Source organism: Osmia lignaria, chromosome 9 (genome assembly GCF_051020975.1).
Source record: "Osmia lignaria lignaria isolate PbOS001 chromosome 9, iyOsmLign1, whole genome shotgun sequence".
In the NCBI taxonomy this organism is placed as follows: Eukaryota; Metazoa; Arthropoda; class Insecta; order Hymenoptera; family Megachilidae; genus Osmia; species Osmia lignaria.
Genome location: NC_135040.1, coordinates 1,194,679 through 1,213,609, shown reverse-complemented (window position 1 = coordinate 1,213,609; position 18,931 = coordinate 1,194,679). Strand labels below are relative to the sequence as shown.

General features: G+C 32.6%; 1 protein-coding gene and 1 pseudogene across 3 annotated transcripts in view; both read right to left on the bottom strand.

Annotated features, from left to right (window-relative positions):
• Positions 1-18,931, bottom strand: part of LOC117609913 (neurotrimin) — a 508,787-nt gene that overhangs the window by 210,082 nt on the left and 279,774 nt on the right. The gene's annotated exons all lie outside the window — the stretch shown is intronic.
• On the bottom strand, positions 12,928-13,048 carry LOC117609922 (5S ribosomal RNA; annotated as a pseudogene).

The window sequence follows — 18,931 nt, the reverse complement described above, 5'->3', positions numbered from 1 at the left end:
ATTTAAAATAAGCCAGCTGAATAAATGTGGAAACCAAGAGAAATGTTTAAAACAAAAGTTCTTTAGAAATGCTAAGAAACTCAGTACATAGATATGCTATAATTAATTGTTTAATAGAAAAACGTTATTTTTAAAAATCTAATGTAATGATGCACTACATAAGTAGGTATGTATGTGTACAATTAGTATAGTAGACTCTCGTTATATTGCCATAGACGAGGTTGTAGGAGCGGAAAATTTTTCAAGCTTTCAAGCATTCATTTAGAGGGCAGAGAGGAAATAGAAGTGTATCTTCGTAGGCTATAATGATGAAAGAGTAACACTATGCTTGAAAATACATATGATGGTCAAATCGCTCACATGTCAATATTTACATATAATTTATATAGGTGTAATTTATATAAATTAACATTTTAGTATAATTTGTTATATGTCGCTAATAACCTTAGCAGTTGATGCAACATAAAATAAATAAATAAAATTCTTTGATCCTATAAAAGTCATTGCATGATGAATCAAAGAACGTTTCATAAAAAAATGAAATTGCATTAGATAGAACTTACTTTTAAACTATTTAAATTTAAAACTAATTTAATTTAATTAGTTTTAAGCAAATTATTTCTCGTATCTTTAAACATTTAGAAAAAGTTATTGTACAAAAAGGCTTTTCAACTAAATATTAATATTGCTATAATATAAAATTAATGTAATTTTTAATTGTATATTATATTTTAATAATTAAAAATTATATTATTATAATTGCTTCCCCTATATTAATATATCGCTGTTTTCTTTAGGGAAGCCTGATTTGATCGTGAGTGTACATACATAGCAACTAAACGTAAGATGTTATTAATATATTGTATTGCACTACTGTTAATATTTCAATTCATTTGTTACGAATCATATAACTGCTTATGAACTTTAACAATAAGATATATTATAATTTCAAATGCTTATTTATTTTAATTGCAGCTCACTATTTAACACTGATTACTGTCAATTCTAATATTAATTATCCCAATATTAATAATTAAGGTATCATAATATACCTTAATATTAATATTATTCAATTGATTTGTTATGAATTATACATAACTACTTATGAATTTTATAACATTTTAATTTCAGATACACATTTATTTAAATTGCAGCTCAATATTTAGCATTAGTCATTGTCAATCCTAATTTTTTTGTGTTTCGATGAGGAAGTTGATGATTGGCACAGGTGACAAGTTACACAGCTGATGAATTAAATTTATTGATAAGTTCTTTGCATGTTTGGTACGGATCTGATTACATCAGTGCTTTTAAATATCTCTTATCAACATGAACTAGATGCATTGAACATTTCTCGTTTTCAAGATTAAAATTTCCATTACGAAATTTATGTAACATGAAATGTAGGACTATTGTGGCAGTTTCTCAATTTCATTACCTACATATGGAACATACACAGGGTGATTCTTTAGTGTCACCGAGGACCTTAGGCCCGTTTTTCTTTCTAACGTGTACACCTACACAGCCATGGAGACATATATGCTGCACCTAATGAATAGCTGAGATGACTATGTGGGTGTGCACATGTAAAAAGAAAATGGGTCTAAGATGCTAGACGACACTTCCTTTGTGTCGCGCGACGAGAAAATCTTCTTTTATTAGATAGGGTGTTATAGTGTTGATGATGCAAGTACAAATTCTATGTGCAAAAATAAATCGGACCTGTAACATATAATTAATATAACACCATAATCTTTTTGTATCTGGCGCTGTTTTTAAGCAAACTGAATTTGAAAAATTTGTAAGAAAATTGTTTATGACTAGACAGGTAACAATTTCAATAGTTCTTTGATCGATACAACAATTAGCAGTATTAATTAGTAATTGTGATTATTAATATGGCTAATATATATCATTAATCAGTGTTTTCTGTGATGTTACTTATGCATCTATGTACTAATGATACGTACTTCCAACTGGATGTATTGTACTAGATATTAGTGGATTAACAATATCAATAACGATAACACGTCTTAATAATATTAATAATCATTTTTGTTATGAGTAGATCGGTTGAAACTATTTTTATCATAGAAAATATAGTTTCGAAGAATCGTCAAGGAATGGCATAACCATAATTGTTTAAAAGGAGGGGTCAATAATAACTATTTCCGTACCTTGTTAATATTGTGGTAATATAAAGTTTAATTAATTAAAATTATAGGTCGCATAATTCTCCACACTAATCACCCGGTAAAAATTGAAATCCAAATTCATCCCAGCTTTTGACCTCCCTTCCCCTCTAGTTGGACTACTATGTTATTAAGTCGATGGAATTTTTCTTCTCTGTTTTTAAAATAAATTTTCAAGATTGTCTTCAATTTTTTTTATGTAGAACCCCACTGTTTCTTTATACATGAGTTTCAAAAGAATTCACCAACCTCAATAAATAATATTTCTTTAATCTAACAATAAGGTACAGCAATATGAAGACAAAGAGTACAGCAGAACAATAACGTGATTGAAAAGTTTATGCATTCATTTTATCGTCTATGCAAGTAATAAACTGATCGACGTTTTGAACGCATACAATGAATTCAAGTAAGTTTGAAGCTTAAGGTGATAAAATTGCATGGCATCCAGCTTGTATAAGAATGTTTTATCGAAAATTTTTCATTGCTGTACCATATTATTAGACAAAGAAACGTGTTACTTATCGAGGTTGTTGAATTTATCTCAATATCTGCTACTTAATAAGTATTACAGACTAAAATTATCCATACAAAATTGAAATTGAACTTCAATGCTGAAAATTTATTTAACAAAGACAAGACATAGGAAAGATTTATGGTCGTCGCGTCGCCTTAAATATCTTTTAAAATCGTATTCACCATAATAAGACATAACCCATAACATAAAAGGGGGGCCACTGGGGTTATAATATGTGCATACCTTTTTTTATGCCATTCAGTAACTACTGAAAATGTATTGCTTTGCTTTTGTTTTTTATATGCCTTATTATCATTTCCGGTAAATGGAAACAGATTTTTAAAACATTGGTTAAAACTTTTTATGAAGATTTGTATGACTTTCATACTTGATATTCCCGTTAGCCTATTTTCTACTTTTTGTTCGTTTTAGTACTTAAATTGAGAAGATGATTGTATCTTAACCCTTGAATAGTGGAATCTGGGTCAATCGTGACCCAAACTTACAAAGTATACAAAGATATTAACCTAAATGTATAATCTTTATAATTTTTAAACGAAAGTGTTTCATATATTGGAAGAGTAATTTTTGAAGGAACAGTGTAAAATTGAAAAAGTGAAAATAATATGAAATACAAAATTACATTAAAATTAGGGCTCTCTCCATGATCCGCGGTCTGCGTGTTAATAATAACACGATAATTTGTATCTATGTAAATGAGAGTGAGTGATTGATTGATATTTAATTCTGCAAGACCATCGGCATTCTCAACAGACTATAGCAACTCTGTAGAACCAGCAGTTTTTTTTCTCCTTTCCTTTTAATTAGTGATCTATAATGAGCATTTAAATTAGTAGACAGTCGCTAATAATGCTGATACGACTCTAATCTTTATTTAAAAAAAAAGAAAATTTTCTTTTAATTATTCACGATCAGGCATGTGTAATTTATGGTGTCCGTCACCACTGACCCCCATGGCGTTCAACGTGTTGAATACTAAAAGTACTAATTAAAAATGTATAAAAATGTATTGTTATATCAAATTAACTACTTTAACGCAGTCAAGAAAATGGCTTTTGAAAGTACTTTACATTTCTAGTTCAAATACCATTTTTTCTAAGACTGATAGGTGCACTTGTAACATCAAAAAATACGTACCAAGCACTGAAAAGTTGCATAATGTTACAGTGCAGAACATAAAAGAAGTAAATCAAGTTGTTGCTTCAAGATCTACTGGAAGGACTAATACTAAACGTGCTCGTTGTAAATTTTACCCATCCAGCTATGACAAGAAAGCAAATATTTTATGGAGCAAGTTTAAAGATAAATATATTTGTAAATCACGTTCAATTTATTTTTACCAGCATTAAACCATAAACAACGTTGTTGCTTCTACTTCATTTCTTACATATATTTTATTATTTATCTTTTCAATAATAGAGATTTATAACTGTGCTTTGATTTCATATTTCCATGAATATACTACAACCAGTTAGATCATACTGATCTATGAAGACATTAGAAAATATAATTACTGTTAAAGAAGAAGCAAAATTACTTTTAGTGTGAAACATAAAAATCGAATAAACACACATCCGAGTGAAATACTTAAAAATTGTTGCAGTAATAAGAATGGAAGATTGAAAGGGAAATATTCCACTGATCTAACAAGTAGCAGATATGAGGACTGTATAAAAATGATGCCTATAAGTAGAATTATGTTATATAAAAAAAAATTACTTATGTATCATATATCATACAAACACATGAGTTAGAACCCTGAATTGGAAGTGTTCGCAGAAACTGCAGCTAATTCGCTATGAGCTAACTCAATCCGAGTATCAGATAGCCGAAATTTTTGAGTTCAAGTACATCTATACTTTCGAGAACCCGGCCTAATCCAACCCAAACAATACAGACCAGACCCGAGCCGATAGTGTTGGGTTCTCGCACACCTCCACTTCCTAATAACAGATTTAAGACATCCTATACTCTCTTTATATTGCCACGCGAATGATTTAGGCTGGATACACATTTTCGGTTTGGGCTTGATCCGGTAAAATACAGTACAATGTAAATCTTATGAGCGTATTCACACTCTCCAGCTACGGTCCGGTCTCGATCACTCCCGAAGAATATTTTCCTGGAGCGAGACTGCGCATCCTCGTTTGAAACGCTTTAGCTTGTACATTTCCACTTTGTCTTTGTAGATTGTTTACATGATTTGTCTCACTGTATTCCAAATTCTTTTCGCAATTTAAGATCGACTATTTCTAATAATATTATGCAGAATGCATGTCGTTACAATAATTGTAGTGGCTTTTTCAGGATCAGCTATGAGTTTTCTACAATAAACTCTGAAGGTTTGTGATAAAATCCCAAATGCACACTCGACTGATCTTCTTCCTCTACATAATCGATAATTAAATATTCTCTTTTCAATATCTTCTATACTTTTTGATCCTAGATAAGGCCGCATTAAATATTTCTTTAATGGAGATGCTTCAACATCTAATATCACATAAGGTGCTATTGTATTTGTTCCTGAATCCACGGGAACATTCAATTTGCAACTTTGTAAACTTTTCCCAAAAGCAGAATTCGCGAAAATAGCACCATCATTATTTTTGAACCGACTTCGAAAAAAGAGAAGGTTACTCAATTCGATCAATATATATTCTTTCTTTTTTCCATATGAACCTATATCTACAGCAGTAAATTTATAATTTGCATCTATTAATGCCAAAAGTACAATGGAAAAAGACTTTTTATAACTGACTATCAGTTCGAGAGCGGCTCCAAAGTGGCACAGCAGTATGGGTACGGTAAGATTTTACCGGACCGAGACCAGACTGGGACTGAACTGATAGTGTGTATCCAGCCTTAACCTCCACATGAATTTTTAAGCATACTAGTGCCACTTTTCCATCATCATAGCCTACGAAAATAATACACTGTCCCCTGATACTCTCTTTTCCCATTCGATTGAAAGTAAAAATTTTAAGCGCATATAAACAAGTACATCAATGCAAAGTACAAAATGATTTACATAGAAAAAGTCTGACACTGGTATCTCTCAACAGCGTGAGTGATCCTATGATAAAAGCACAGGTATTAAAAGTATTATTTCTGTTCTTTACCTTTTCTTTATTAGTTTTAATTAGTTTTAAGTTTAGCATAATAAAGAAAAACTTATAAATGTTAGCGCCTTTTTTTCCACGGCATTTTTGAGGTGCAATCAAAATCTCGCCAGTTCCTATCTCTTAACCAAAGGTAAACTACAGTAACGTACGTTAGTTCTGTACTATACGTCGTAATGGCGAAAAATACTCAAAGGTAAGACTGAACTAGGTAAAAGTTCGCTCTAGTAGAGATTCGCTCTAAAGTCAACCCTGGGAACTAAATGAAAAAAAAAAAAAAATTTTCGGCCATTCGTTGAGATTTTGACCCACTAAACTCAATGGCGCTAGAATGTTTTCGATAGCTCTTATCGTTTGGCCTATACAAAAGTGACAGAAAATCTAAATGCTTTAGCCCTCGTCTGAAGATTTGCAATCTGAGATACGGGTTGGCTAATAAAAAAAATCTATAAAAGCCCTAAAATAATTAATAATTATTTTATTATTAAAAAGCTATAAAATAAAAATAATTAATAAAATAATTCTATAAAATTCTATAGACTTATAAGTCTCGCGCCCAAATATGTTATAAATATGTTAACTACTGGTTTATTTATAGTTATACTATTGTAAAAGTTAGTTTGTAAGCCATAAATAAACAATTTTAAAACAAACAAAAACTATCGAAAGCAGAAGCTCGACAAATTTTCCGCCTCTACCGCCCTGTCTGTGGCACTATAACGAGAATCTACTGTAACTTGTTAAATTGTGAGAAATAAAGCTGAAAGCAATTTGCAATTTTATGAGACAATACATATTTATCCAATTTCCGATACATATTTATCAATTGTATAACATATAATCTACTTGCTAGTTGCCGACAAGTAAAATACATGTACATATGTATGGAGTCATTTCAAAAGTCTGCGTGTTTCGCTGAATCACCTTGTGACTTGTCTCAAACGTACTTATTCCTAGTTGTATTAGGTTGATACATATGAAATGTAGCCTTTCCATACTTTAAATATTGCGAAACGATTTTATGTCGGATAATACAATACGTACTCGATAATTTACTGCGTTTCAAGTTATAGAGCAATTATTCTCAAAGAGGTCTATATCGATCTCCAGGGGTCGACTCCCACCTCCAAGGGGTCCATGTCAGTGAAAAAACAAAATTGAGGGTGCATGAGGTGTAAACGGGGGTCCAGGAGAGTGGATCCCATTTAGGCAGGCCTTCACCAAAATTTTGGCTTTCCGTAAATGTAAAAATCCACCTAACACAGATAGTACCTATATAGGTACTTACGTAATACTTTCTTATAATAGACATTTCCTAATTGTATGTATATTTCTCTCCCATTAAAAGCATTGATTTTTATGTATATTTATTTTATGTAAAAATGTTACTAGATTTGCATTTTGTGTCGTTTTAATTATTAAATGTATAACTGTAATATGAAACTTGACATATTTTTTTATTTTAAAATTTTCCACTCTACAGTAAACCCTATCAAAGTGAGTAGCACTGTGTCAGCTTAAAAAACGCATCTAAAGTTGATGAATTTGTAAGAAATCAATATCAAACGTGGTTTACGAGACAGAAAAATTCGAGGACCTCTGTTCTAAAGGGAGCACTTTTAAGACCAGGGAATTATCGAGCGTCAATGACATACGTGTCTTCTTCACAGTTCGTTTGATTCTATGGCGCAATTACACAATCATTGATTATTCATTTGTTTATGTATCAATAGCTCTAATACAGTACACTCTCATTATATTGTCGTAGATGGGGCTGTAGAAGCGGAAAATTTTTCAAACCTTTCCAATTTAGAAAGTGGAAAGGTGATACAAGCGTATCATCTTCAGGTCTACAATGATAGAGGAGCAACACCACTATGCTTGAAATTTTCTATGAAGATCAAATCGCTCATCTGGCAATATAACGAGAGTCTACTGTAGATATATTTATTGGCTACCTATGCAAGAGAGTCAAATGCTCACATATATGTGAATAATGCGTGTAAGATGCAGGAGCTCCTAACAGGGAATTAGCGAGCGTCTATTATATTTTGTAATCGTACATGTAATACATATGTAATATAAATATGTGTACATATATTTTGTATAATTTTAGCTTACCGTTGCATATTTGGATACATATTTCAGCAGCACAAATATTAGCACTTCACGCGCGAATAGGACCCCTGCTGATATTTCCCACTGAAGTGAATTTTTCCCGTGAAAAATCTCCAAATTTGTTAGCGCAATATCTCGAAAACAAATGAAAATCAAGTGTATACATGCAAGCTTAATGAATTCGACTTCAAAAACACTATCAAATGATCGAAAGAAAAATATATGTATAGTTCCATTTAAAAAACCAAACTTTGCCATTATATTTTTGAAAATAATAATGCAAAAAAAATTCGTCTACGTCAAAATGTTGCCCCCTCTTACCATGCAATGACCACCAGAGCAATTTCTTGTATCTTTAATAGTTTAGGAAATAATGGAGTGTTTCCAGTTACGCGGGACACACTGTATATAATAACATTCAAATTTACGTCGATAATAATTGAAATAGCGTATCTAAGATTGGTCGCAAAAATATGAAAAGACTGCAGTTTTTGATTGAAAAAGGAGACATATAAAGGCTTGTCAGTACTTACGTAGGTTTGCTTTGAACATAAACTGACGCCGCTCGACTGCAGGCAAATAATTTGTGAAGAGGGACTCAAAGGAAATAGTTTTAAAACCGCCGCAAACTGCGGTAATGGGATTTCATTGTAACGGAATCTTTTTAAACGTTATAACGTGAAATTAAATGTAAAAACGTTTGCATAATTTTTCTACGAAAATATTATTTTATTGTTAAGCGACAGAACGCATTCCTTTTCCATTTAATTCATTATTATAAAATCATTTACTAAACTCATTTATTTTCAAAGTAATAAATGGTGAAAGTAATTAACTGGATTACCATTTGGCAGAAAGAAAATTACCGTTTCATTAAATCATTCATTAATCATAATGTATCAACCTTACACAAGACGGGAATATAATAATTGTACAAACATAAACATTATTCATTTTAAAGTGGTGTAATTTTTTCGATTGATAATTTGTATAAAACATGAGAGTGTTTAAAAGATCAAGTGGAGGAAGTTTAGCGGAACTAATAGAAAAGTAATTAATGTTTTTCAGACACAATTATAAAAGAAATGCTTAATAATGATATTCATATTCAGGAGAAGTATAGCGATCGATGTACAGAGCATTTTGTGGAAAAAAAAATTGTAAACAAATTTTTTCACTAAAAACGTACTTTTTGCAAGGTTTCGGAAGCCAAATTACAAAATCAGGCTTTGTATGCTGCTGAATAATTGTACAAGGAATATTTAGAAGAAAGAATCATGAGAAAATATTGCTTCTTCATTTCTAAATGTTTGAACTACGCAATCGTTAATTTGAACCGTTTTAATATCAATATAGCTGCAAGACTATCGCGCTGCCTTTGTCTCGCCGTGTTTTTATTAATTAACCCGGAGTTTTCTATTGTCTATGTAATGCAAACAGCGAAGCAAATTATAGAATCTGCAACTTCGAACACCATGCATTATGATGGGATGTCGCGTAGAATACTTCTTTTCTGATATTTTGAATGATCGAGATCGGTGGCTGGCGACTTTTGGCGATGTAAGGTTGGCAAACCTGAGCCAAGTCAAAAAGAGATATTATGTTCTTTCTGTTGAAGTTGAAGCTTACTGCGTTTTAGTTCTTTGTCTAGAAACCATGATTTTCCGTTTTAGCCTATGTATGTACCCTGAGTTGCATTGAACTTGTCGCAGTGAAGTTGGCTACAAATTCATTAACACATTCACGCCGCGTCGGTGAGTCTATCTCGCCCATCGTCTCACCGACGCGGCGTGAATGTGTTAGTGAATTTGTAGCCAACTTCACTGCGACAAGTTCAATGCAACTCATACATGATGCAATTTATATTTTATTTCAATTATTTTTTGTTGGTATGATATGTTTTTATGTTTCATGTTACTCCTCAATACATTATACAGGGTGTCCCAGAACTGGGATAGGAACGGAAGAGGGATGATTGGTGAGGTCATTCTAAACAACTTTTTCCTTTGCCAAAATGTTGGTTAAGGCTTCGTTTTCGAGTTATTATCGAAAAACACTGGCCAATCAGAGCGCGCCGTTAGCGCGGGCCGAACCACGAGAGTGTTGGGTATGTTCCGCGCGGTCGTGATCAGGTGCCTCGGCACTACGTCGGTATGATGGGATTCGTTGAATAGAAGTTGCATCGGATAATGAATAAAAAAAAGAAAAGAATAATTGTATCGAATTATTGATTACTCATGAACAACGAATCCTATTACGCCGACGTGGTGCCGATGCACTTGATCACGACCGCGCGGAACATACCCAACACTCTCGTGGTTCGGCCCGCGCTAACGGCGCGCTCTGATTGGCCAGTGTTTTTCGATAATAACTCGAAAACGAAGCCTTAACCAACATTTTGGCAAAGGAAAAAGTTGTTTAGAATGACCTCACCAATCATCCCTCTTCCGTTCCTACCCCAGTTCTGGGACACCCTGTATAATCTATGTTCATAACTAGATGTCTTCTCTCGACTTCCGCTTACTTCACTTCCTGTATTAGCAACCGCCATGTGCATATGCTACCTTTTTGTGATTTTATATTAAAGTATTTTTCATCGTTCAATCTCAATTCATTCGCTCATTTAACCACATTCAAAACATTTTTTAAAGAGTTTTGATATGTGTTTAGTTCGAGTATAATATTTTCTTACTTATAATAAATAATATATAATAAAGGATGAAAGTGTTTATTTTTTTTCAATCTCACGACACATTATTATCAACATCATCATTTTTATTGAATTGTGATTCTTGTCAGAGACTCTCATATGGTTCTTTGTTATTGCCTTTGGAACCTTTTAAACTGTCCAATTTAACATTTACATATATAAACCAACTGGGTTTCATTAATTTCAGCCTGTCATTCAACAACCACCCTAATCGTTTCCGAAGTCAAGTTGACGGCCCAACAGATTTACTATTGAACCACAGTATCCTAATTCAAACCTGTCCTTAATCCGAAGTCCAACATATCGGTCAACTACCGTCATACTCATTTACGAAGTAAATGGACGGATTTACGACCCGCTCTGACCGATTCGTTCAGAATCGCAATGTGGCGTTATATGAAGAGTATCTGGAACAATTCGTTTACTACCATGTCCTTGTTAAACATACTGCATATGTATTTCAAAATTAATATAATTAAAAAAAATGTGATTTTTTACATAGAAAGAGTTGGATAAACACGCATCTATTAAACATGAAAATTTTAGGAAACATATTGGTTGGTACTTATGTCACTTTTAACGTTTCAAATGAAAATATATTGCCATATTCTCATTTCAAGTTGTGATCGGAACCATATACCGAACAAGTCTGTGCTACTTAAAATATAAAACTGCAATATTTTGAATTGTGTCATTAACCGACTTCGAAATAGGAGGAGGTTATTTATGTATATAAATGAAATATAGTAAACTCTTATTATACTGCCACGTAAGCGATTTGATCATAACTTATAAAAACGATACATTTCTATCCTACACGCCCCCTTCCTCCCTCTTGTTTTCTCCAAATGAGAATTTGGAAACTTGAAAAATTGTCCGGTCTACGGCAATATAATGAATATCTATTATATAGACTCTACACATATAATATTTCGAGTTAACCCTACTTTCCTACTCTTATAGAAAGTGTGAGGTTGGCTTAATTGATGAGTGTTAGGATAGTATGACTGAGTGAATGCTAGAAATAATGTGTATGAATGGATTGGTAGTTTGTATGCAACAGTAAAGTTCGTATTCGTTGTGAGAGAATAACTCTACTATTGTAAGATCGACGTACGTATTATTAATTAGGATTACATATTATGAATAAATTCTTAAGCAAGAATAAGGTGTAGCTAATCATTACTAGAAAGGGTTAAGACAGTTTGATTGATCGAGGTGTGAGAAAACAATGTCCAAATAAAGCACCAACAGTGTCACGACTAAAAATAATTTGTTTCTGTGCAAATTGAAACAACATAGAAAATGTTACAAGTCTAAAAGGAGGAACTTTTAAGAGCGAAGAATCGAAGATTACAAATTTTTTCAATTATTTAAAATATTACGTATATATGAATTTGTTTATGAAAGGTGGTAATCTTCTCGTATATGAGTTTCTAACAGGACTAATAGCAAATGCTACCCGAAACAATTTGCAAAATTAATATCGCATTTGGCCAAAGTCCAGAAACAGATTGCAGCATTCAACACTGGTATGAAAGGTTTCGATGATAATGAGGTCTATAAAGTATAAAGAGGTTAATGTCCATATAACGATACGAAAATTTACGCTATAATTAAAGGTCAACAGGAGTGACACTGGCATCTCTATCGGAATAGCAATGAAACAGGGAAAAGTAATTTACGTTTTTCGGATACAATTATGACAGAAACGTTTAATAATTATGATACTCTATTTACAAAAAGTATATATACTCATCAATGTACAAAGGAAAAATTCCTTTCTTGGAAAAATTGAAAACAATTTTCTTTTATAAAAAAGTATTTTTTAATCTACCGAGTATACAAATTTTTGAATCGTTGTAACTTATTTTACGAAAGTTACATATGATCTTGTTTGTCTTTCGCTACTTTATCCACAAAATTTCATATGTAAAAGACAAAGCTTTGGTCTCTTCTTCTCGAAAACGATACGATCAATCTTTTTGAAATTTTTCCAAGAACAAGTTGCATCGAAATTGCAACCGCTGACGCTCGTTTTATATTCTGAGTTCTAATACTCTTTTATGTTACGCGACATTCAAATTTGCACTTTTGAAATTTCGAACCGTAGATACGGAAGGCCGACTGTTATATACGGTGTAATTAAAATGCTTTCAAAGATTTGTACAATTAAAATATTTGAAATTAAATAGAAAAAAATTTTATCGAATAGAATTATTAAATCTTTTACTTCGAAAAAAAAAAGGAAGCCAACAGCACGCAGAGTTCCCAAGTGGTCACCCATCCAAGTACTACCCGCGCCGAACTCAGCTTGACTTCGGTGATCAGACGAGAACCGGTAGTGGTCCTGACTCGTATGGCCGTTGGCGAAAGTACATTTTTTCTTAGAAAGGAAAATATGTAGAAATCTAAAGAATACAATATACATAATCATAACACAATTAATTTCTCATATCCACGATATTCCATTCTGAAATGTACCACGATTACATAAACATGTGAGTAATACAAAACAACAGGACTGCCTTATATATGTATAGTATATGTATATATAATCCGCCCTTGTGTAAACTTTAAAAGGCCACCCCCTTACTCCGTGGAAAGTTAATGAAAGTAATTAAGAAAGTAAACATTTTTATAATACAACATTTATTTTTTAGAGGTCAATATACATGGCATAATACAAAAATGTTAAATTATACATGAAGGATATTTCACATAACTGGGTTATGCTTAGTTTTAAAATAAGAGAAGAAAGAAAAAATTTTAATGAACAAAATAAAATGCTGCTAAATAGAGTTTTATGTGAAATTCCCATGGAGTATAAAAGAGAAACAGGTATCCAACTTCTGTATGTTTCTTTATTTGCACTTTATTCATTCAGATATGTAACACTGAAGACTCGTTAACGAGACTAGTTTCAAGAACTGGTGGGGATATCGGTCGTGCATGAACTGCATCGATTACTTTATGGCTGGGGCAATTTCTATTAAGGACCCGCACGAAGGTCCGGTACTGTATACATACCTGGAAGTCAGACAGAGCTCTGCAGAGCCGAAAAATAATTTAGTATTAATATTTTTTCACTGACTAAAGCCATTCGGCCTTTTTTTATTAATATTTCTTCACTGACTAAAGCCATTCAGGCTTTTGTTTATTAGTACTTTTTCATTAACTAATCTAATCTAACCTAACCTTTTTTTTCGTGGGGGAAATCTTCCAGAGACGCCCTCAGCCTCGCTGGGGAGGGGCCGGGGGTAGTGCCGGATTTTTACCGGCTAAAACCCCCACGGTGACCCGCACTGGGCGTGGCCCAGGACCAAGGGCCCCGGGACCTCTAACGAACAACACCGGGACCAAATCTAACCTGACCTAACCAAACCTTTTTCTATTTAATCGAAACTAAAAGAAAGCTCCCGCTGCTGATCAAACGTGTTAAAGGTTGAATTAAGCAATCCACGCAGGATGAGCCTAGCTGGCTCCTTAGCATGCATGCGCTACTTTCCAACCCCGGTATACAGTACCCGACCTTCGTGCGGGTCCTTTATGGCCCCCGTCATAAAGTAATCGATACAGTTCATGCACGACGGGGTCATCGATAATAAATTAGTGTTGTCTCGGCCCGGGTAGGTCCCCACTGGTACGTGACAATGTGAACCTCTAGGTGCGATCAAGGGGTTCCTTTGTGTCCGGCTGCGAGAGGATCACCCTGTATATAATTTTGGGATTCTTTAAACGGCGTCATAAAAATAAATTTTATTAATAATCCATCAAAATGCCGCCCTTTTGATTAACCTCCCGTCTGAAATGGACAACCTGCACACCTGCACAACGCGGCTCTGTATGTATCTGTTCATGCTTTAAAGGCAGCTTTTGTTTGCATTAACCCTTGAACAGCGAATGGGTCATTCGTGACCCAAATTTATAAAACGTATACAAGAATATTAACCTGTTTGGACCTACCATAGATTCTAATTATTCGCGAGGATTTTATAATGGGTAGTATTAAGAACCATGCTTAGTCGTACATTTATGACTTCTACTTCCGAGAACCTCAAAACCGTGCCGTGACAACCATAAACTCATGAAGCCATAAAGAACTCCACGATTTTCACTTCAATTTTGTAACCATTGTCCAAATCTGTTTGCCAAGTCTTAAAATTTCTAATTTTCTATTCCGTTACTTCAAGTATGTTTTGTTTCAGTCTATGCGCTTCCTAATTTTATTGCCGGCCACGGTCAATATTCGAAACGCCTAAAACTTTCCCTGCACGTCTTTTAAGAGTGGAAATATCGATGAGGAACTGTTAGTTTTAAAGCGGTCACCGTTGACTTTTTTCCACAAAATTTTTGCCACTAGCAAATCAGCGTTTCTCACTCTATTAAAGCGTTCTTGCACTTTAGAAAGGAAAGTTTCATCCCATTTAAATGCTACGCAAATTAGAATAAGACTTTCCTTTCTGTTACATGCATTTTTATGCACACAGCTGTCTCAGCTGCAGGACATCGCTGTCTCTAGGTATCCATGACAGAAAAGGAACTTGGACCACTTTATTGCTATTGTGGTGGCATTGCCTTTGAGTCCACTAGCGAGAGGACCAACATTAGACCTTATTTTAATTAGTACAATCACGCTCGGAGTCCCTCTAGGGAAAATGGCGGTCTAAATCCAATTGGCTTGTTTGTTACATTTAAATTGTTTCCATGTTTATCAAACGAACCGGAGTCTCTCACATTTAAGTTCATTTCATTTTCTTCTAACTCCAATGTAGAATTATTTGTTTAAATATAAGACATAAGCCAATTCGATTTACACCACCATTTTCTTTAGAGAGGCTTCGAACGTACTCGAGGGTACACATTAAAATAGTCTCCTATTTTGTAGTGCTCCTTCGAACATAGAATAGTTGATTGTATAATTACAAATAATAAAACTAGTCCGAATACCACGTGCAATATTCAACGAGGCTCGAAAGATTTATTTGACCACGAGTGTTAACATAACCTAACATTGAATGTATAATTTATAAACGAAAGGTTTCATTTATCGGAAAATTTTTAAAGAAGTAGTGTAAAATTTAGGAAATAAAAATAATATGAAATATAAAATGAAACTAAAATCGGGGCTGTCTCATCGTCAATGGAATTTACCGTTTATGTTTTGTTTTTTTTGCAATTAGAATAATGTATAATGGAATTTATGATATAGTAACTAAATTGCGATTGTAAAACAAATGCGATAGCTATTTCTATTTGACCTAGTATGAGAAGAAAAGCATTTTCAGTTTACACTTCTGTATCGTAGTTTAAAAATTGATATGTTATCACAAATACAGGCCGCTGTATACATTTTCCAACTGTTTGGATGTGAAAGCCCGACAAAAAAGTGCAATGTTTGCAGAAGACTTTAAACATAACAGGTTTGCATGTAACGCCTTTATTTTAATAAAATTGCTTTACGTGTTTACGCAATTACAAAAATGTTATTATATCGTTTTAAAGAAACACATAGTACACAACTCCTATCATGATGAAATAAAAATTGAAATTACAATAAAACACAGTAAATGCATTAAAATATTAAAATAACTTCAGCATTAGTATATCCAAACAATTGATTACAGTTATTATCTTAAAAATGATTAGATATGGGTAAAATCAGTCTTATTAGACAAAGTAACACACAACATATTAAATGTTATTAGATGTTTTCATAAATTGTAATAACGTTGTTTATTTGTTCTCAAATAAACATAACAAATTATGGTTAAAATATAGAAAAAATGTTCGCCTAATAAAGTTAATTTTTGATATATCGAGTGTTTTTTAAAACAATTTCATTTGAAACTTTTCATGATAAAAAATTTACTGATTTTGTTGAGTTTTGTTAAATTAAGTACAGGTGAAATTTAACAAGTTTTTAAAATCCAGATTTTATTTATTATATAAGAAAAATATTAATAGTTCCCATGGATGAAAACGAAATCACGCTGGAGAGGAGAAGGTGCGAAAATAAATAGAAAAATCAAACATAGAATTTTGGAGTATTTCATAGGGAATGTGCTGTATAGATACAAAAATTATAGATCTTACAAAACTTCTGTTTTCTTTTTTTGTTCATTTTTTTAATTGATGGCAAATCCAGGGTAATAGAAATTTGTGTTTTCCAGTAATTAACATTTAAAAATTCGAGTAAAAAGCGCCTAAAACCTGCAACCTGCCCAACACCGACGCGACAACTGAACGTCAGGTCAGGTCTATTAAGCTACCTGAACCAAATCATCAGAATATAAAAAAACATATTAAAATTTTTTGCTAATTATTTGCTATTTTTGCCGTAAACAGTAATTTCTTTGCTCCAGCCATTAAAATGTTACAAAGGGCTAGATAGCCTAATATTAAGCCATTTAGCCATTGTAAAAAATAGCATATAGTAAAATGAAATAAAAAATCAATAACACATAAGTTTTTTGCTATTTTTTTGCTATATTTTATATTGAAAAGTATTTCATTTGCTCCAACTGTTACAAAGTTACAAAAGGTTAGATAATTTTTTAGACTATTTTTAATTTATTTCGCAAACAAAAAATTTAGAACTCGAATATTTTAATAGCAAATAATTCAGGGAACATTTTGACATGATAATGTACAAATCAATAATTTTTTAAAACACCTTACTCTTATAATTTGGGTGGTGCTCTTATCCATTTTTAGTCTTTTCGTGACATCAAAACGTCTCCTGAATTATTTGTTGTCCTAATATGTAAGCTCTTGAATTTTCTGCTCATAAAACTAGTTTAAAAGACTAAATACCGATCAGCACCACTTAAACTAAATGAGTAAAATGAGTAATATACATCCTTTTTGCATAAAATAGATTTTGTATCGTTTATTTTTTTATTAATTAAAAAATAAATATAAATTTTTTCAAACCTATTTCGTCAGAAATAAAATCGCAATCTAAATATTTGGAGAACAAATAATTCGCGAACCATACTAATGTCCTAACTGGTATTTAGTCTTTTACGGCAAAAAATAGCAAATAATTAGCAAAAAATTTTCAAATATATATTTTTTCATATTCTGATGATTTGGCTCAGATAACTTAATAGACTTCGTCAGGTCAGCAGGGGTGGGTTCAGTCATAACCAAGAATCATTGAATAGTAGAGACTTACCTCGTGCTATTTTGTCTCTCGGTACTGCACCATTCGGCTTTCTCTTCTTGGTTATGACTGTACCCACCCTGGCTGATCTGACGTTCAGTCATCGGTGCTGGGCAGGTTGCAGGTTTCAGGCGCTTTTTACTCGAATTTTCAAACGTTAATTACTGGAAAACAAAGCCGCAAACGTTATTTCGTCATTTTTGCTTTTGTCTTATTTTGATCCCAAGAATCACCCCTTAAAAAATCTCTCACCTGTTGTCGAACACCCTGTAGTAAGATAACCACAATTAACCGAAGCGTTTAATCTTTTCCCATAAGTGGCATGATGGGGCACTATAATGATTGTTAGTAAATCTACTGAAACCAATGCGTTATTTTAAACAGAACTCCTTAAACAAATGTAATTAACTGTGTAGCCAATTAGGAACATTTAATAAAGGAATTATGCAAACAAAAAATTTGTATACAATTATTGTTAATAACGGGAAACTCAGTATGTATGACTCTTTTTATAGTTTTGTACTTTTTACCTACTGTTTTATTTCAAATTTTATTTTAAACGCATTCGATCAGAAATTAACGTGAGAATGATCTGTTCTTGAGGAGGTTTGCATGGCTAAATTTCGAATAATATTTACTGTTAATTCCCTTTTATTTACAGAGCGAGGCAAGATGCAGCTCGTATTTATTCGTGGGAAATACAATCGCTATTATGTTGTGAATCGACAATCAGAAAGTTTGACTGAAAATAGAAACTATTTAAAACTTTGAAATCGAATTTCCGTTTAAATACTTTACATTGTCACCTAATTTTAGTTTAGGTGCTGTACTAACTTCATGATCGAATGCCATTGAATGACTAACAAGAAAACGGTCCCTGTTAACGTACAATTAAAACGTAATCAAAACTACATACTCTGCATTATATTATGTCGTGGGTGGTTCGTATGACGTTAACATTTATTTAAGTAGAATAATTTCATTTTATAAGTTCAATAATGCACAACACAAACTATTATTCTAAACAAGGAACATTATAATACCACGACTTTTGTTCATCTTTAAATATAATATAATAGTACCTAG